Source organism: Nerophis lumbriciformis, linkage group LG11 (genome assembly GCF_033978685.3).
Source record: "Nerophis lumbriciformis linkage group LG11, RoL_Nlum_v2.1, whole genome shotgun sequence".
Taxonomy (NCBI): Eukaryota; Metazoa; Chordata; class Actinopteri; order Syngnathiformes; family Syngnathidae; genus Nerophis; species Nerophis lumbriciformis.
The window spans coordinates 19,226,609-19,246,211 of NC_084558.2; the positions used below are offsets into that span (position 1 = coordinate 19,226,609).

At 38.2% G+C, this 19,603-nt stretch overlaps 1 protein-coding gene across 3 annotated transcripts in view; it reads right to left on the minus strand.

Moving 5' to 3' along the window:
* jmjd1cb (jumonji domain containing 1Cb) overlaps positions 1 to 19,603 on the minus strand; it is a 212,389-nt gene that overhangs the window by 61,324 nt on the left and 131,462 nt on the right. Inside the window, exon 1 of one of the 3 annotated variants that reach the window (XM_061967131.2) lies at positions 6,779 to 7,010. The exons of the other annotated variants lie outside the window; for them this stretch is intronic. The gene's annotated coding sequence lies outside the window, so the exon portion shown is untranslated. Of the gene's footprint in view, positions 1 to 6,778; positions 7,011 to 19,603 lie in introns of those variants that run through there. 3 annotated transcript variants of the gene reach the window in all.

Sequence of the window (19,603 nt, forward strand, 5' to 3'; positions counted from 1 at the left end):
TATCACTTGAAAATAATTCAACACCATTATGCTGGCCAATTGCCATGATTGTTAATACAGCTGGCGATACAAGTCAGGACCATCACAGTGAATTTGTGCAGTAAGTGTCTTGTACATAGACTCACCAGGGCTGCACATGTGACAGAAATCTTATTTCACACCTCCATCAACCAATCACAACTCCTCAACCTTCTGAGGTTGCCCCACATGTAGATCTGGGAAATATGGCCTAAAAATAAAAACTCCGATTTGAGTAGACGATTTCACCAGCACAATAAGCTGCTGCTGAGTTGGTTCGTTATTACGGTCTTGGGCACCTTGCATACTTGCCAACCCTCCCGGATTTTCCGGGAGACTCCCGAAATTCAACGCCTCTCCCGAAAACCTCCCGGGACAAATTTTCTCCCGAAAAACTCCCGAAATTCAGGCGGAGCTGGAGGCCACGCCCCCTCCAGCTCCATGCGGACCTGAGTGACGTGTTGACAACACACAACAACAGCGTCTACCGTAAAGCAGTTCGTCTGCCGTAAACAGCAATGTTGTGACACTTTTAAACAGGACAATACTGCCATCTACTGTACATGCATATGTGACCCACCCATAATGTGTCACATTTTTGTGTTGATTTATTTATTTTATTTTGTGGTTTGAATTCGTTTTTGGAGCTGTCATTACACATTTATCAGTATTCACATTGGTCAGTAGGGCGTTTCTTCCCAATTGAATGCTATCACCTGCAGACCGGAAGTGTCTTGTCATTCTGATGAGCGCGACCAGTCTGTGAACAATTGAAACGTCCTGTGTGCTTTTTCCTCCTGTATAACAGGTTAGTTTTGGTGAATCAACTCACTGAATAATATCCATGTGATCTTTATAAGTTTAAGTACACATTCTGACTCTAACTCTAAAGTGTTTGTGAGTTGTAGTTTGTATTTGTGAATGAATCCAGTGCACAGCTGCAGTAATCAATACAAAAAGGCGACGTGAGTGCGCAATGTTTGTATAAGAACTTCTGATCCTAATTCAGACTCCCAAATTAGAGCTCCCGTTTTCTTATACATATATACATATATATATACATATATATATATATATATATATATATATATATATATATATATATATATATAGCTAGAATTCACTGAAAGTCAAGTATTTCTTATATATATATATATATATATATATATCTTAACCACGCCCCCAACCACGCCCCCCGCCCCACCCCCGACCACGCCCCCGCCCCCACCCCCCACCACCTACCTCCCGAAATCGGAGGTCTCAAGGTTGGCAAGTATGGCGCCTTGTAAATAGTTGCATTTCCCCCACACAGATGCTTGAATAAGTTTGTTGTTGGTCTTTTTAAACAAGATTTGCAACGTGCAGCCTCTTGGTTCACGTCTGTTGTTGCAAATCCAAACCACTGTCAAAATACAACATTATGCTCCCTGTTGCGTTAACTGTAGCGATGTTAGGTATGCTGACATGCTGTGCCACTCCATTACGAACACCATCACATTTAGTTTAAGGCAGTTTTTTTTAGGAAAACTGCCTTAAAGGCCACTTTCTTAACAGAAGGGACAATGTTCTGCTTCAGAATGTCACAATACATGTTGGAATTCATGCTTCCCTCAATGGCCTGCAACTTCCTACTGTTGGCAGCACTGATGCATCTCCAGACCATTACGCAACTAACACCATACAAAAAGTAATGCAAATGTAAACTCTACTTCAAACATTGACAGCAGAACACAATACACACCTTCAGATAATGTCCTGCACAACCCAATACACCCATTGAGATAATTTCCTGAAGCGTGTTCATCAACTAGCAACTTGATATCCACACTGCTCAGCAATAAGCCCAGGAAGAAGAAGCAGTCTCATTGCACAGCAAAAGATGCCACACCTCGCAGTGTAATTTCAACCTCACCAGTTAGTGAAACAGTAAGTAAATAGTAGTTAAGTTATTTCTAATGATTACTTGCCTCTTACATTGTATATCTGTATTAATAAACTAATAGGCACATTTGAGCAATACAGAATAAAAGCAATATTGAGGCTTGTTGTACTCTGTTTGGTAACGATGAATCACTGGTGATGTGCATCAGTTTGGCTGAAGAACGATGTTGCCGTAGCATTTCCGCTGTGTATTTAGTGCTGTATCTACGTACATCAGGTCAGCGTCCGAGAGTCCGGTACAAAAGTTGTCAGCCAACTGCACTGCAAACGTAACCTGGCAGCCCAGTAGTTAAGGGTGATGTTACCGTCTCTCTCCCTAAGGTTTCATGTGTTTTGAGAAAGGCCTTACACCACAAAGCTGTGGCCTTGTGGGACATGTTGTTTTTGTGGAAGGTGGGCACTGGGGAAAATGTACGCTTCATGGACATGTGTGTGTTTTACCAAGACTAAAAAGAAGGACTACATAGCAAAATATGTATTATTATTAATCCAAATTCCCGGCTAAAACTTATGCTTTTGCATCAAAGCAACTGTTTGCTACAACAAAATCTCTATTTAAGGACTTAACTTAAGTTGTACCAACTTGTTCAGAGGGTGTAAAGCTCACTACCCCAGTGCAAACATTATCTACTCTGATTTCGGATCAACAATTACAATAAAAACAAATGTAACACATTCAGTACCTTTCCATGCACTAAATTGGTCTGATTTCTCAAATAATTTGGCTCAAAATAACCAACACACCACTCTTTACTAAATTATTCACAAGCAAAGAAGAACACCCAGTATGTGTATGGCGGGGAAACGTTTACCACAACAAACATACACTACATACAAGGTAAAGATACAAAAGCTGAAATAAGTCAATATTTTTAAATATATAATATAAAAACCTACCCGTTGAATAAGTGCCAGGATGTTGTCAAAGAAAACACTAAATATGTGACATGTCATCAGCACATCCCAGCCAGAGGAGAAACTGGTGGAGGGAAAACCTCCAAACGGCCGTATTTCAACATTAAACCTTGTTTGTATGCACAATGGAATTTAATCCAGAGTAAAAAAAATATATGTGTATGTTTCATTAGTCAGTAAGACCACAAGAATTACAGTAGATCAGATGACTTCAAGACAGCATCGATCTCATTAATTCAAATAATCCACATCATTGTTGTTCATACTTTATTTAGTGATGTATGAATTAAACATCCAAACACAACGTTTAAGACATTTACATGTAAATCAGTCATTAAAAATAATTCACAGCATAGTTATTAACAATAAATAGTCCAAGCAATTCACCAAAATAGTGATCTTTTTGTATGTCTCTGATGATCACAGTATCCACAAGTGTCATTTAAATATGTTAAAACATTACCAGCTCCACCAAATAAGAGTGGAAAGTTGTAGTTATCTGTGAGATCTGTAGCTTAAAAGATACTAACTCTTACATAAAGCATTTCCTTCTGACATTTACATTTCCACATAGCTAAACACACTGAAATGACCACACTCGCCCCTAGTGAACAAGAGGCACACAGCCAACATAACATTAGAGATAGAGCATGGAAACAAGGGCTTAGCATGTAGGTGTGAAAATAAACGAAACCAAAGTGTTTTAGAAATCCTAATTTAGTGCATGGAATCGTATTGATTGATTAGTTCCAGTTCCAAAACCATACTCCATTCCTCTCTAATCGCCATGCGTTCACTAGTAGCAAAGAGAGATGATATGCCAAATAGTTACTCACCAAGTTGACAAACCAGAAAACACCAGCAATCGTGTTTCAGCTGGGAACGGCACAGTGCACACTAAGCCCTGAAGCAAGATCACAACCTTCTCACAAAGGCATATAGCATACTGACTATGCAGAACCAATAAACTGCTTTCAAAATGTCCATATTTTCCCTAATTGCATACTTTTCATAACAAATATTTATTTTGTCTTGAAAATTTTTACTAAACCAACATTTCTGAACCAAAGCCATTTCAACATCAAAACATTCAGCATATTGAATGTGTTCAATTTCTGTTCCACATCCCCCAAAAAAATCACCCTTTAACGCTACTTCCACATTTTACCATTGATATGATTTGCTAGTATTTTAGCCATTTTCATGTAAATCGCACAATCGCAACAATCCCTCCATGTATCATTTAGCACATTTACTGTACGTCTAACAATTATCCACACACAAAAGCCAATTGATCTAACTAAAGCTGATGATCAGGCCATGGTATTGGTAGGTCAAAATTGCATGTGTTCATTTCTTGTTGTTTATCATAAAATTTGAATGTGATGATTGTAAATAGAAGGCGATGAGAAATCTGCTCGACCAATGATCAACTAGTTGTGGTTTTTGTTACCCAAAAGGCCAAACCATACCTTCTAGTAGCTGGTTTTATAACGCATCAACCGCAATGAGACAAGTAGCTACCATGTAATGGAAAAAAGTTTATAATGTGCATGGTATGTCAATGGTTAAAATTGACACCATGATCACAAACAGTGAACAATATTTTGGAAACCATTTATTAGTGACTGGGTGGAGTTTGGACTTTATACACTTCAGCATATTCAGAAACTAGTAAGAACAAAGTTAATACAATGTCAACCTATATTTCAGCATCTTCTCCTGCCATTGTTGCATTTTCCAAAAAATATTTTCTACAAACTTCTGACTGGCTAAAATATCCTTACAATGACAGCAGCAGTGGTTGTTTTAACAGGCTTTGATAGGCTCTGTTTTAAAGACAATGGAATATTTAATTAAGTTCACACTATTGATGTGGATGTTTCTTTTTGGTTATAATGTACTTTTGCCATTATCATGTGAGAAAGTAGGGTTGTAAGCGCATGACCGCAAACCATAAATAGCAAAAAGTGTAGTGTCATGTTGAAGAACAAAAAGTCATGATGTAAAAACAAGTTCCCAGACATTTGCCTTTGAGCATTTTATATCGTTAAAATGCATAAAGGCCTGCACTAATGGGCATTCTCTAAATGGGTCACATTAAAACAGCTGCTTTCCATGACACACACATGCACACACGGACAGGTTGTACAGTAATCTGCTTATTGCTCTGATAGTAAATGACCCGAGTTGTCAAAACACAGCTGCTCCCTCCATTCCTCTCTCACAGACACACACACAATGATCAACATCAAATACCTCTAAATCCTATAGCACAGTCATGCATATACTGTTAAGTACAACCTAAATCCAAATTTAACATTATTCCACAATCAATACAAAATACTAATGATATGACATATGGCCCTTTACCACATTTGCCGTGGTGCGTTCTGTTGGCACACAACCACAATGTAATCATTCTATCCCATGGCTAAAAACATAATTTGATTGACAGCTATACATACACTCAAACATTAAAACCCCTCTTTACTGAGTGACAAGGAACACAAAGTCCACAGAGGCAGCACACTTTAACAACCAACAATGAATTTGACTTTACTCACAGACAAATTAACAAACTAGTATTACATTGTGTAAATAGTGAACAATACCAGCGGATATCTGGTTTGCGGAGCGAAGATTCATTAATCATTAACATGGGATTCTATGTCTTTCAACCTAGGTCGGTCATTGTAAGATCTGTTGATATATGACAATGTCACTCACCACAACTATCTATAATTTTATTAACTCCCACGACATTTTCAAATACATATATTACTTGGATGAGTATGCAAGCCTAGCTACAAAATCACTGCATACAACCATACAAGTAGTACAGATATCTTTAAAGCTAGATAGTCATAAGACAAACTGTCTCATGGTCTTACGTCACTGAAACTTTATTACTATATCTATCTGACATTTCCTCAACAGTCCAATGAAAGTGTGTGGCAAATACAACAGGGATTTGTGATATATTGCATTTAATATCAGGACTATCATGTGTCAGCAAAATAATAGCACAGGCAACACAATAAAGTGCATGTTTCGTCAAATGCTCACCTTTTTGTAAGTAGTATAGTTACACAATGGGGTGTACTAGTGTTGTTTTACATGACTGAGATGTATTTCACCACTTATCTAATGTTATATACATCTTAGGAAAATGTCTACAGTACCCCCATAAGACCATTGAAGCAGGAATAGTGTAGCAGCAGAAATTATTCAATCCTACAGTATCTTCTGCATATCTATTACTGATTATTTATTCACATGTTGATGCTATTCTGTTTGCCTACATTGTGTAAGCTACATGTTAAATGTACAATACAAATGTACAAATACGTAATGAAAAAGGTTGTTTTTGTTGGAGTAAAAGGAACAAGAACAGCACAAAAGGATCACACAAAATGATTATGTCCAACAAATGCTATGGTTTGGAATCCTGACAAAAGACATGCATGACAGAGTTACACAAACATTTGAGACTGATGTATCAGTTTACAGATTCATTGTCCAAACAACTAAACAAGAGAAATGGAACCCGATAAAACACACATAGCATCCTGATTATGTAGTCATGTTTGCAAAACAAGCTTTGTTAAAATCTGCATCCAATAAACTGCAAGTACAACATAACTGTTATTTAAAAGCAAATACAAAAAATACAGTATATAGAAGTATCGATGAAGCTGATTACTGTAAAACATCAGAACAACATACTCTACTAAACAAACACATGCACACAATCACACACTAACCCATTTTATGCACACACACCCAAGACCAGGAATGCCATGGTTACTTTAATCCAGTCTATTCTACAACACGGTTAACACTCGACCGTCGGAAAACATGGCTGTCATTTATGGCAAAAAAGAAAAAACTGGCAGATTACCTCCCTTCTTCGTCTTCAAATAACCTCAAAAAGCAAAGGCTGTGAAAAAAGAACCTTGAAAAAAAACACAAGCTTTTCCACCCAGCAAAGCAGCAAAGGGGAGTAAAGCAGAAATACAAGACGGGGTGATGATATAAAAGGCAAAGAGAGAAAAAAATGTGGTTTCCTTTTGTGGTGAAAAAAAATAGACAGATGGCCAAGAGGGAGAGAAAGCAAAGCAAAGGACGAGCTACAGAGCCGACATTTTAACTGCTGCTGAGGCAAGGAGCAAAAGCAAGAGAGGGAATGAGAGAGAGAGGGGAAGGTGGGGGAGGGACCAAAGCTAAGCACTGCTGGCTTGATCTCCAAATTTTACGACTCACTCTCTTTTATTTTGTCCTACTGCCTCTGAGCTCTATAAATCAATAAGGGTCTCCTTCACAATTCGACTTTCCACTACACTATAAGTGATTGCATTCATTCTCTTACTTATGCAACCATTCACTTGTAGTAACAATAACGACATAAAACCATCAACATGCCAGTGTTTATCATTCTAATGCTAACAATGTACAGTACTCAAATGCGATCTGTACCTTCAATCATTAAGCTTGCATCAGTATTTACTTAAGCAGTGATCTATCTCACTTCCATATAATTCCAATAGTTATAATCCTGTGCAGTCTCACAGGAAATCCAAAACTGATTACAAGTTCACAAAAGCAGCATTTTAAAACTGTAACATGGGAATCTACTTCATCATCCACTGCAGTCGACACTTGTATTTTGCAAAACTATTTTTTTCTAAAATGTGCAACTCTGACAATAGAAATAGACCACAAACTAACGTTCACGACAGAGGATGCTGGTTCTCAAAATAAGAATGATAACTTTCTGGATATATGTGGGTTCTGTACCGAGGATGTCGTTGTGGCTTGTGCAGCCCTTTGAGACTTTTGTGATTCAGGGCGATATAAATAAACATTGATTGATTGATTGATTGATAAGTGGCCCCTAAAACAGTTCAATTGCATAGCCCTTGTTTACACTAGCAATAATACAGATTAAAGCAGCAGCAGTGGAAAGTTTATATTTCCAAATAAATGATCAGTTATTATATGACGCAAAACCAACTTTTCTTACCTATTGGTACCTGCTTAAGTGTATTTGGGATCTGTATAAGTCCTGCTAATTTGAAATAAAACCATGGAGGCATTGTATCGATATTCATAAAACAATTTTGCTGTCCTTCCAATTCCTCCAAAACAATCTGTTTGGAATTCTGTTCAAATGTGATGTTTTGTTCAAGTGTGACGTCAGATTATCCATATACCGTATTTTTCGGACTATAAATTGCTCCGGACTACACGTCGCACCGGCCGAAAATGCACAATAAAGAAGGAAAAAAACATATATATGTCGCACTGGAGTATAAGTCGAATTTTTGGGGGAAATTTATTTGATAAAATCCAACACCAAGAATAGACATTTGAAAGGCAATTTAAAATAAATAAAGAATAGTGAACAACAGGCTGAATAAGTGTACGCCATATGACGCACAAATAACCAACTGAGAACGTGCCTGGTATGTTAACGCAACACATCATGGCAAGATTCTTTCAAATAACTATAATTTATAGAACATGCTAAACGTTTACCAAATAATCTGTCACTCCCGATCGCTAAATCCGATGAAATCTTCCTCCCCGGTGTCGCCTCTGGTATGTCCTTTCTTTCTGCTGATCGATTGCCATTCTCTGCTGCATATTTCACTACGTCCAGCATCTGCAGTATAAGATTTCCTTTTCGGAGCCATTTTTGTTCAATCCTTCTCAGTTTTTATAAGTTACCGCCAATGTTGATGTGATCCATTTTAATAGCTACGGCAGTAGCATATAGCATATAGCAGTTAGCATCCCATGACCCACAATGCACTTTTGCCATGACCCTCCCCCGCCGAATTCTTATTGGTTGACGTGTGTGTGACGATTGCTGCCATTTGCTTCGTCTCTTACGCGAATGAGATAAATAATATTATTTGATATTTTACGGTAATGTGTTAATAATTTCACACATAAGTCGCTCCGGAATATATGTCGCACCCACGGCCAAACTATGAAAAAAAACTGCGATTTATAATCCGAAAAATACGGTACAGTATGGTAGAAATTTACCCAAACATCTGTGCGTGAGCCTATTTTAATCTATTTAAATTCAGCTGTGCAATATCAACATCATGTCCATGATAAAGCCATTGAAGGAAAATGCGCTGTTGTGTGTTTGCGTTAACCAGCACAAGTCACTACACAAACTTTCAGCTTCACATGAAGTAGAAAGTATCTTACTCTTAACTTTATTGATTTGTGGCAATGTGCCATCAACTGTGAAGAAGTCGCTTCGAGTGTGTGCAAAGAAGAGTCCCGCTTCACCCACAACCTTTCACAAAACGATGCATTTTCCCCCCAAAAAAACCTGCTTTTAATGGACGAGTCGGTGACTATTATTAATGGCAATGGAGGAGACAATGAAATGGTAGGAAATAACAGTAGGTTAGAAATGTGTGAATGATACATTAGCAGTGTTAGCTCGATTTGTTGTGTAGCTAGCTTAGCCTTTTACTGTAAGACAATAGCATCTCTGTCTTCCGGCAATATAAAGATGGATTTTTCCAAAAAATTGCTATAAATGGAGTCGGTGACTACCATATATAGCAATGGAGGAGACAGTGAAACATTAAGTAGTAACAGTAGGTTAGAAATGTGTGAATGATATGTTAGCATTGTTAGCTGAGTTGTTGTGTAGCTAGCATAGGCTTCTACTGTAAGACAAGAGCATTGCGGTCCTGCGGCAAAATCAAAAAGGATTTTCTGAACAATTACTTTTAATTAGATCAGTGTCTACTGTGTTTAGCAATGAACCAGTTAGTATGATAATCTGTTATTACGTTCGCGATGTAACTCGTAGTGTGGTTTACTTAATAGCCAGATTGAACCTGTGTTGTTTACAAGTCCTTAAAGGGGAACATTATCACCAGACCTATGTAAGCGTCAATATATACCTTGATGTTGCAGAAAAAAGACCGCATATTTTTTTAACCGATTTCCGAACTCTAAATGGGTGAATTTTGGCGAATTAAACGCCTTTCTTTTATTCGCTCTCGGAGAGATGACGTCACAACTTGACGTCACATCGGGAAGCAATCCGCCATTTTCTCAAACACTGAGTCAAATCAGCTCTGTTATTTTCTGTTTTTTTGACTGTTTTCCGTATCTTGGAGACATCATGCCTCGTCGGTGTGTTGTCGGAGGGTGTAACAACACGAACAGGGACAGATTCAAGTTGCACCAGTGGCCCAAAGATGCGAAAGTGGCAAGAAATTGGACGTTTGTTCCGCACACTTTACCGACGAAAGCTATGCTACGACAGAGATGGCAAGAATGTGTGGATATCCTGCGACACTCAAAGCAGATGCTTTTCCAACGATAAAGTCAAAGAAATCTGCCGCCAGACCCCCATTGAATCTGCCGGAGTGTGGGAGCAATTCAGGGACAAAAGACCTCGGTAGCACGGCAAGCAATGGCGGCAGTTTGTTCCCGCAGACGAGCGAGCTAAACCCCCTGGATGTCTTGGCTCACACCGTCCCTTATGCCACCGAAGATGATCAAGAGAAGAATATCAACCCTAGCTTCCCTGGCCTGCTGACATCAACTCCAAAACTGGACGGATCAGCTTTCAGGAAAAGATAGCGGATGAGGGTATGTCTCCAGAATATATTAATTGATGAAAATTGGGCTGTCTGCACTCTCAAAGTGCATGTTGTTGCCAAATGTATTTCATATGCTGTAAACCTAGTTCATAGTTGTTAGTTTCCTTTAATGCCAAACAAACACATACCAATCGTTGGTTAGAAGGCGATCGCCGAATTCGTCCTCGCTTTCTCCCGTGTCGCTGGCTGTCGTGTCGTTTTCGTCGGTTTTGCTTGCATATGGTTCAAACCGATATGGCTCAATAGCTTCAGTTTCTTCTTCAATTTCGTTTTCGCTACCTGCCTCCACACTACAACCACCCGTTTCAATACATGCGTAATCTGTTGAATCGCTTAAGCCGCTGAAATTCGAGTCTGAATCCGAGCTAATGTCGCTATGGCTTGCTGTTCTATGCGCCATGTTTGTTTGTCTTGGCATCACTATGTGACAACACAGGAAAATGGACGGGTGTATATAACGATGGTTAAAATCAGGCACTTTGAAGCTTTTTTTAGGGATATTGCGTGATGGGTAAAATTTTGAAAAAAACTTCGAAAAATAAAATAAGCCAATGGGAACTGATTTTTAATGGTTTTAACCCTTCTGAAATTGTGATAATGTTCCCCTTTAAAGCAGCAGTGGTGAAAGTATTAAAGTAATATAGAATAGAAAAGCATTTTATTGTCAATATACCCATGTATACATCCAGGATGTAATATTGGAGAGAGAAAGAGTTGGTAGAAGTTTAACCTTAGGCAGCGTATCGTACCAGAAATTTCCGATTGGTCTTCCTTACTTTCTGTCTCCTGCATCGTCTCCTCGAGTCTATAAACCATGGTGAGTCGCTTGTCTCGCTATATCATCTGGGATGTGTTGTGTTGTGGTGAAAGTCAAGTAAAAATTGGGTGGGGATCATATTCCATAAGGTCTTCGCAAAAGAAAACAAAAACAACTACCAAACAAGGCTGCTGGGGCAGGAACATAAGTGTACTTAGCGTGAGGGGGCATTGTAAGGAGGGCTTAATTTACATCTATCAAAAATTAACCGTTTTTAGAAGCAGCCAGAAAGTCTCTTAGAGAGAGGTCTTTAAAGCAAAATCTATGCAAAATTTGACCAAAGAACCATCATTACATGTTATGTAGACCAAAATGAAGTGTTTTAAAAATGATATAACCCCTTTAAGGCTCAAAGTTTTCTCGAAGAAGACCGCTTTATGAGTTATGACGTCTTTAGTAGGTCTGGGCACTTCATTTTAAAAACGATCTAAACCGACAGAGCTTTTACAGACATAAAACTGCCCTTTGGATTATTTAGATGTTTCTCCCCTTGTAATTCTCTTACTAGTAACACACTACCCATCTGAAGTAAAGGACTGGTTGTGTGGTTACACGACAGGATGCCAGATAATGCAAAGCGTGAAGAATGCCAGAAACCTAGCAGACAAGTAACACTGTCCCATCCAGTCCACGGCACAGAAGTTTCATGGAGGAAAACTGAAACGGCGAGCCAACAGTACAACATGAGCAGCTTGTACACTAAAGGGATTCTGTTTTAGTTGTTAGACACACTTTGGCTACAATAAGGATGACATCAATCAAAAAGTAGAGTAGTATTTGCAAGTGGAATAATCGTGAAAAAACAAAATCGTGGTAATAAGTTCAATTAATCGTGATTTGGATTTTTGCCATATACGTCCACCCCTATGTCTGAGTACATTTTAACACCAAAACTTGTTTATACTTACAATGGAATTAAAATAATGTAAATAATAATGCTTGGGTTTCGTTAGTTAGTGATTAAGAAAAAAATAAAAGAAAAATAGTATTCTCTGCCCCTCAATAAGAACACTTCTGTGAGTATAAAAACATCCACAGGCAACATCCGTTGGAAAGACTCTAATGTCCATAGACAACAATTTCACAATGGAATTGACATGTAATCCAGCAATTAAGAATAATCCACTGCCGGGTGGAAAATTTGCATTTAAGTAATCAAAGCAATTCACCACAACAGTGATTTTTTTTACTGTCTCCTATGATCACCATGCCTGTGAATACTCTCATTCATCCAGGTTATTGTATTATTAGGGCATTGAATCGATCACAACTGGACTGTTCTTGCCAGGGGGCATGTCCTTTCATAAAGGACACACACTTCAGACCTAAGTATATGGGCATGAACTGATAAAGCCTGCTGGGATGAGAGGCAAAACATCTTGAAAGACAATCTGAACAGACCAGTTGCGATCGGTTAAATGCCCTGAGAACTACAAGAACCAAAGGAGAGGTGATTTACACAAACAGAAAACATTACTATCAGTACAAAAGAGCTGTAGAAAGTATTGTTATCTGTTAGATCCGTAAGCTTTTGCTCGTGACAGCTACAGTTTTAGCCCAATACTATTAACATGTGGCATTGTCTACCCACAATCCCACATAATTTATTGAGTTGAAATGACTACAATCGTCCCGTGCACAGAATTTAGACGACAGTTAAATCATTAATAGTGAATGTAAACAGGGACTTCACATACACAAGTGAGAGGTAACAGATTTATTTGAGAAATCAAACTAATTTACTGCATGTAAACCAAACTGACACATTTGTCCACCACATGGTATCGGCACTGCACCCTTGAAACTATAGCTGACAAGGTAACTAGAATTATCATCCGGATAGATCAGTGAAAAAGCATCAAAAGCATCAAAAACCATGGCACAAAGGTACTCAAAAATTGGGCTCCACATTGAGCTTAGAACAGCTGTGTGAACAAAGTCTTCTTCTATTGTGGCTTTAATCCCACAATAGATTAAAGCCCCCCCCCAATCTCCACAATGACTATTATTTGTCTATAAAAATTGTTATAACTATACCTCTGCATAACATTGTAAGTGTATTAACATTAAGGGAAACAACGCACCGGTCTTTCCTCGTCTCCCACCGTGGTTACTTTGAAGCCAAGTGCTACATACGCGTCATCATATTCTGATATGGCGAAAAAAGCATGTTCCCCAAGGCATCGTACTGCACCCCTCCAGGGGGGCCCTCCCCACTATTTGAGAAGGACTGGCTTAATCACAGTATAACACGGACAACACAAGTGCTAACCTGATCTGCTGCAGGCACCGCAACCTGATCTGTGATCAGCGGATTCACCAATGATTTACTTGTCTTTCAAAACATCCAATTCTCTTCAGGTGAAACTCTCCCTTATTGTATTTACAAGACTATGTTAGACATCCCCTGAGAGTTTATAACAAAACAAGCAAAATCCGTTAAAAAAAGAACATTACCAAAAGGTGGTAACTAGATTGTGCTTTTCTTTTTCTATATTTTTCAATCCACATGCACAGTCCATTCTCATTCTTTGTGGGGTTTTTTTGACTGTGTCGAGGGGGAAGAGTAGAAGATGGACGTTGCCCATGTATGGCCAAAAATATACTGCATACAGACAGTATTTGATTCCAAACTTGGTATGTCAACGTCCAGCCCGTGTAATTAGAAGTTTCCATTATTGATGATTGTCTTTCAATTGGACTGAATTGTAGACTACTTGGTGAAAACCCACGCAAGGAGAAGCCCCACACATAAAAGGCGTGATGTGCACACACAGATTACAAATACAGAACCATCTTGTTGTCATCAACAGTGCTACCCAATGGGCCACTTTGCTGCGGCAATCACACTCTTCAGATACAATTTGGTGGTGCATTAAGCAAAGTGTCTCTTTTGTAGTTATTACTTGGTATACTGCACAGACAGCCACAACCAAACAGCACAAGAAACAATGCTTTGTGACCTTGAGGTTCAAATTACTTTGTGGCATGCGTAAGCACACAGATGGCACACGCCTGTATAATGCATGATAGTGTTTTGTACTTAGCAGCAGCTGATGAATAATACGCATGTAATTATTATCACGTTGAAAGAAATAGAACATAACATTTTGGTATGAGCAATATTGATCATTTAAGTGCAAAAATAATAAGCTTCAAGGTATGAACTGGAAAACACAATAGGGCCATAGCTTGAGGCGTTAAATAGTTAAATTTTAAATCTGCCAATATGTTACAAAAACAAACATTACACACAGTTTTTTATAAGGTTAGGATCACACGTTCCACAGGTGTGCCATTTGGCACCAGCACACGCGCGCGCGCACGCACGCACACCCGCACTTACTGCTATCAAATCCTAATAATAGTAAACTAAGTCAGATAATATAAATAATAATAAAAAGTCTGCCTTTAGAGTGATAATTGTTCTCAGTTTTGATACTTTGTTAGACGACTACAGGCGGTCCTCGTTTTTCGTAGTTACGATGCAATCCCATAAATGATTGATAGTACTGTACAAAAAGAAAAAAACTACAGTAGCTACGTGTGTGCGGCAGGAAACACCGACGAAGAACAGCATTAGTTGTGTTGTTTTTAGTTAACTTTTTCCCATGTATTGTGTCTCCCATGTATACGCCATAGTCTTCTGTTGGCAGTGCATGAAAGAAAAGGAAAGTCATTACCATGGAAGTGAAATCGGACCTTGAAAATTTTTTGAAAAAGGGGAGGAATGGTGACGAACTTCGGCTACATGCTTGGTCTAAGCCAGGGGTGGGCAAACTTTTTGGCTCAGGGGCAACATTGGCTTTTGAAATTTAACAGACGGGCCGGGCGAAAACATGATGCATTCCAAAGCATATCATATCTGTTGGAACCAAAAGTAGACTTCCCAAACATGGGCTATACATCTATTTTCAACAATACCATATCAGAACCTCAAAGAAACATAAAAATGGTATTACAGGGTTAACACTTACATTCTCTTTCAGAGGAAGCAGTGTTGTTGATCACCATTTTTTTTGCCAATGCGTCGAAGTCTCGTATTAGTTTTGTTGGGGCAATTCTCAAAACATCTTTGCCTAATTGTGTTCTAATATTTGGCGGGCCGGATTAAAAAGGCCAACTGGCCGGTTGTGGCCGTAGTTTGCCCATCCCTGGTCTAAGCCGCATCTTTGAACATGTGAAATGGGGATGGGCGATATGGCCTAAAATCTATATAACAATATATTTTGCAGTCTACGGCGATAACCATATTGCGATATATTATTTGGTATATAAATGATAATACTATATGATAATAATAATATAACCATTTCAAAATGGGTTACAATTTAGCTAATTTAGCTGCTGACAAACGCAATTCCGGTTTCATTATTTTATCAAAATTATTATTTATCTACTTGCAAATTTACTGATGATAACTGGTTACTTTCTGTTGTAACGTGGTTTCCATGTATAGTTACCATATTTACTTCTGTTAAAATGTAAAACGCACTAATTTTTTTGTTGTTTAGATACTTCACATTAGTTTTGGGCGATACTACAATTTTGGGTATCAATCCAATCCAAAGCAGTAATAGGAGCAGTTTTGTATTATATCAGTACAGAGTAACCTTGATTCACAAACGCCTCTATCTGTTATCTTTACGGTTTGCAAATGTTTACACCAAATATGCCTCTGTGTGCCAGCCATGTCTCGGCGTGCGAACGTCACTTCCTGTTCACAAGGTCACGACCATTTTGAAGATGCAGGGCCCCCTACGTCACATTGCCTTTGCATCCTGTACACACAGGCGCAGCCATTTCAAAGAGCTTCAATGGATAGCGGCACTACTAACGAGTTTATTTCCACAGTTGTCGTACTTTGCGCCGGTCAGAGCTGTGTCAGCCTGTCTTAGAGATCGCTTTGTGTGATCAGAAACGCCTTAAATGTGTCCAAACTCTCACAGTCTCGCTGTAAAACTTCGGGTTGCTAAACAAACCGCTTTGCGCTAGCATTTTAGCTAGTTAGCCTCCGGCTTGCGGCACTTTCATTTCGAGGATTTTATCAGCGAATGGGAATTAGTCTTTAATTGTGATGAGACCAAAAAAGATGGCACAGCAGATCTTTAATACAGCGTAGGAGAAGGCACTACCGGGACACAAACCGATGAAGGATCACGTTACACTGCTAGTTTGTGCCAACGCTAGCGCTGACTACGTGAAGCCACTGCTCATTTATCACTCTGAAACTCCCAGTGTTTTCAACAATGCCAAAAATATTTGCAGACATAAGGTAAAATGATTTTCCTTTGTTTGTGGACATGTGTGGTGACATTTAAGCTTGCTGTAATGTTGTTGTGCTGTTTGGACACAAACATTGATTAATGAGCCATTACCATCTTGTACATATACACATTATAGTGTCTTAAAAACGTGCAGTTTTTTACTAAAACAGGGACTTTTGTTGAGGCTAGAACCAATTATTCATCTGTACATGGATTCTTATGGGGAATTCTGCTTCACTATACAAACTTTTCAGTTTATGAACCATGTTCAATAACCAATTAAGTTCTCAAATCGAGGTTCCTCTGTATTTCTATTTTAAGTACAGTGATGTATTTTAAAAAACTTAAAACTTTCAGTTTCAAAGTTAATTTATTCAACTACAAAACTTTTGGCCCGAATTTAGCTCTATACCTTTGTTACTAAAAAGAGTTTTGATTGGGAATCGAGAATTGTTTTGAACTAATAATGGGGTAAATCGATCTCAAGAATTGACTCAAAAATGTGAATTGAATCGTGAGTTGAGAGTTAATGCATCACTAATGCTCTGACTGATTTTGAGTGTGGCTGGGATTGTATCAAAAACAACACACATATTTTCAGTACCTAAAATAAAGAAAAAACAAATGTCGATTTAGTCAGAACCAAGTTGTGGGGGACAAATCTTTTTGTGGCGGCCTTGCTGCAATAATGGTAAGCTAAAATTAAACATACACACAGATCGGCAGGAGGCAAAATATTACACTACCAAGGCTGCATCTGCGCAGGGAGAGCAAGACTCCCTGCGCCAGGAGAGAGAGCATAGGCTTGGTGCTGGTAGAGGCGGCGGTGTGTTGTCATATGCATTGACCCAGTTTCAACTAACACATACACCATGAAGCAAGCATTGCAGAAGAACCAAGAATGACACACAGTACATTATAGTGCATTCAAAAGCAAAAGCTTCAGGTGATGACATGCATTTGGACACTGTTGGGGCACCAGGGGGCGCCAACAATTGGCCTTTGGAGGGTAAATCAGTTGGAATTAAAATATCACGAGTTTTTATTTATATAGTATTTTATATTTAATTATTTTAAATAAGGGGAACTACACTTTCTTTGGAATGTTGCCTATCGTTCACAATCATGAGAGACATGACGACGGATGTATTTAAACATTTTTAAAAAAGCATTCTAAATCGTAATTACAACGGAGCCAATGGGAGGTCCTTTATTCCGCCCTTAAAACCCAATAAATAACCATTCAAAATGCGTCAACAACACTCCATTCATATCTCATGAATTTAATATTAACCCAGTACTAGTGATATTGTTATTATAAATGCTAACGCTGACAAACTATTTGCATGCCAATGTTGACATGATTCACTGATCAGATGCTTCATCGTTTCCTTGCTCGTCAAACTTTATTGTAGATCATAAATCATTGCCTCTTACCTGGATAGTTGAACAACGAGTACGTATTCCGACAAGTTGGTATACGTTGACAGACAATTTAGACCTGATAATGGCGGGAACGACACGAAAAGACGCTTGGTTCCACACCAGCTTTTCTTCGCAAGGATTATGAGTCATTCTTCATCTAAGTGAGTAGCGTATTTTTCAGACTATAAGTCGCAGTTTTTTTCATAGTTTGGCCGGGGTGCGACTTATACTCAGGAGCGACTTATGTGTGAAATTATTAACACATTACCGTAAAATATCAAATAATATTATTTAGCTCATTCACGTAAGAGACTAGATGTATAAGATTTCATCGGATTTAGCGATCGGGAGTGACAGATTGTTTGGTAAACGTATAGCATGTTCTATATGTTATAGTTATTTGAATGACTCTTACCATAATATGTTACGTTAACATACCAGGCACATTCTCAGTTGGTTATTTATGCTTCATATAACGTACACTTATTCAGCCTGTTGTTCACTATTCTTTATTTATTTTAAATTGCCTTTCAAATGTCTATTCTTGGTGTTGGGTTTTATTAAATACATTTCCCCAAAAAATGCGACTTATACTCCAGTGCGACTTATATGTTTTTTTCCTTCTTTATTATGCATTTTCGGCCGGAGCGACTTATACACCAAAAAATACGGTATATATGAACATCCTAGCAGTCTGCAGTGAGTATTTATCAGTGATGATGTTAAAAAAAAAAAAGAGCAAATGTTGTGATGTGTTTTTGAAATTAATGTGCCGCGTATGCTTAAAATGATCAAAATACGTAAATGTTAAATGTTATTATAAATGTGCCTGTCACTACATTAAATATATACTTACATCATGTACAGTATAGAAAACTTAAATGAATGTGTTTGGATATTTTTTAAGGGCATTCTAGGCAGAATAGAACAATTCCTATAGGCTCCATTGTAAGTGGACTTTTGATCGCATTTATTTAGTATTTAGAATGCATTCAAAAAATACATCCGTCGTCATGTCTTTCTTTCATTATTGTGAACGATAGCCAAAAAGGTGCAGTTTCCCTTTAAGTACACATATATCACTTAATATAGTCTTGTTAAGTTTCATTAGCGTCCACTTTTGAAATATTAGTAACAATAAGAACGTGTCTTATTGTTACTAATTTACAATAAGAAAGTAAATTAGTAACAATAAGAAAGTGCATGACAAGCTCTAAATCATTCTGTGACATAATTTTCCTAAGTTTAGAGAGTTTTCTTAGTTGAAAGAAGTAGTTCCTCATCAGCTGCTTACAGTGCTGCACTAATGACAGACCTTTGTCAAAGATAACTCCCAAGTATTTAAAGCTTGGCTTAGTAGACTGGCCTAAATCACACAAGTACTGTTTAATCCGTAGAATTGAATCATTGGTGCGATAACCATTATTTCTGTTTTGTCTGCATTGACCTGCAGAGACGTATCGCCTAGCCATTGTTTTATGTCCACTAAACAATGGAGCGAGAAGTTAAGCTTCCAGATCTCTGACGGCTTAAAGATGTAGTAAAGCTGGATATCATCAGCAAATATGTCG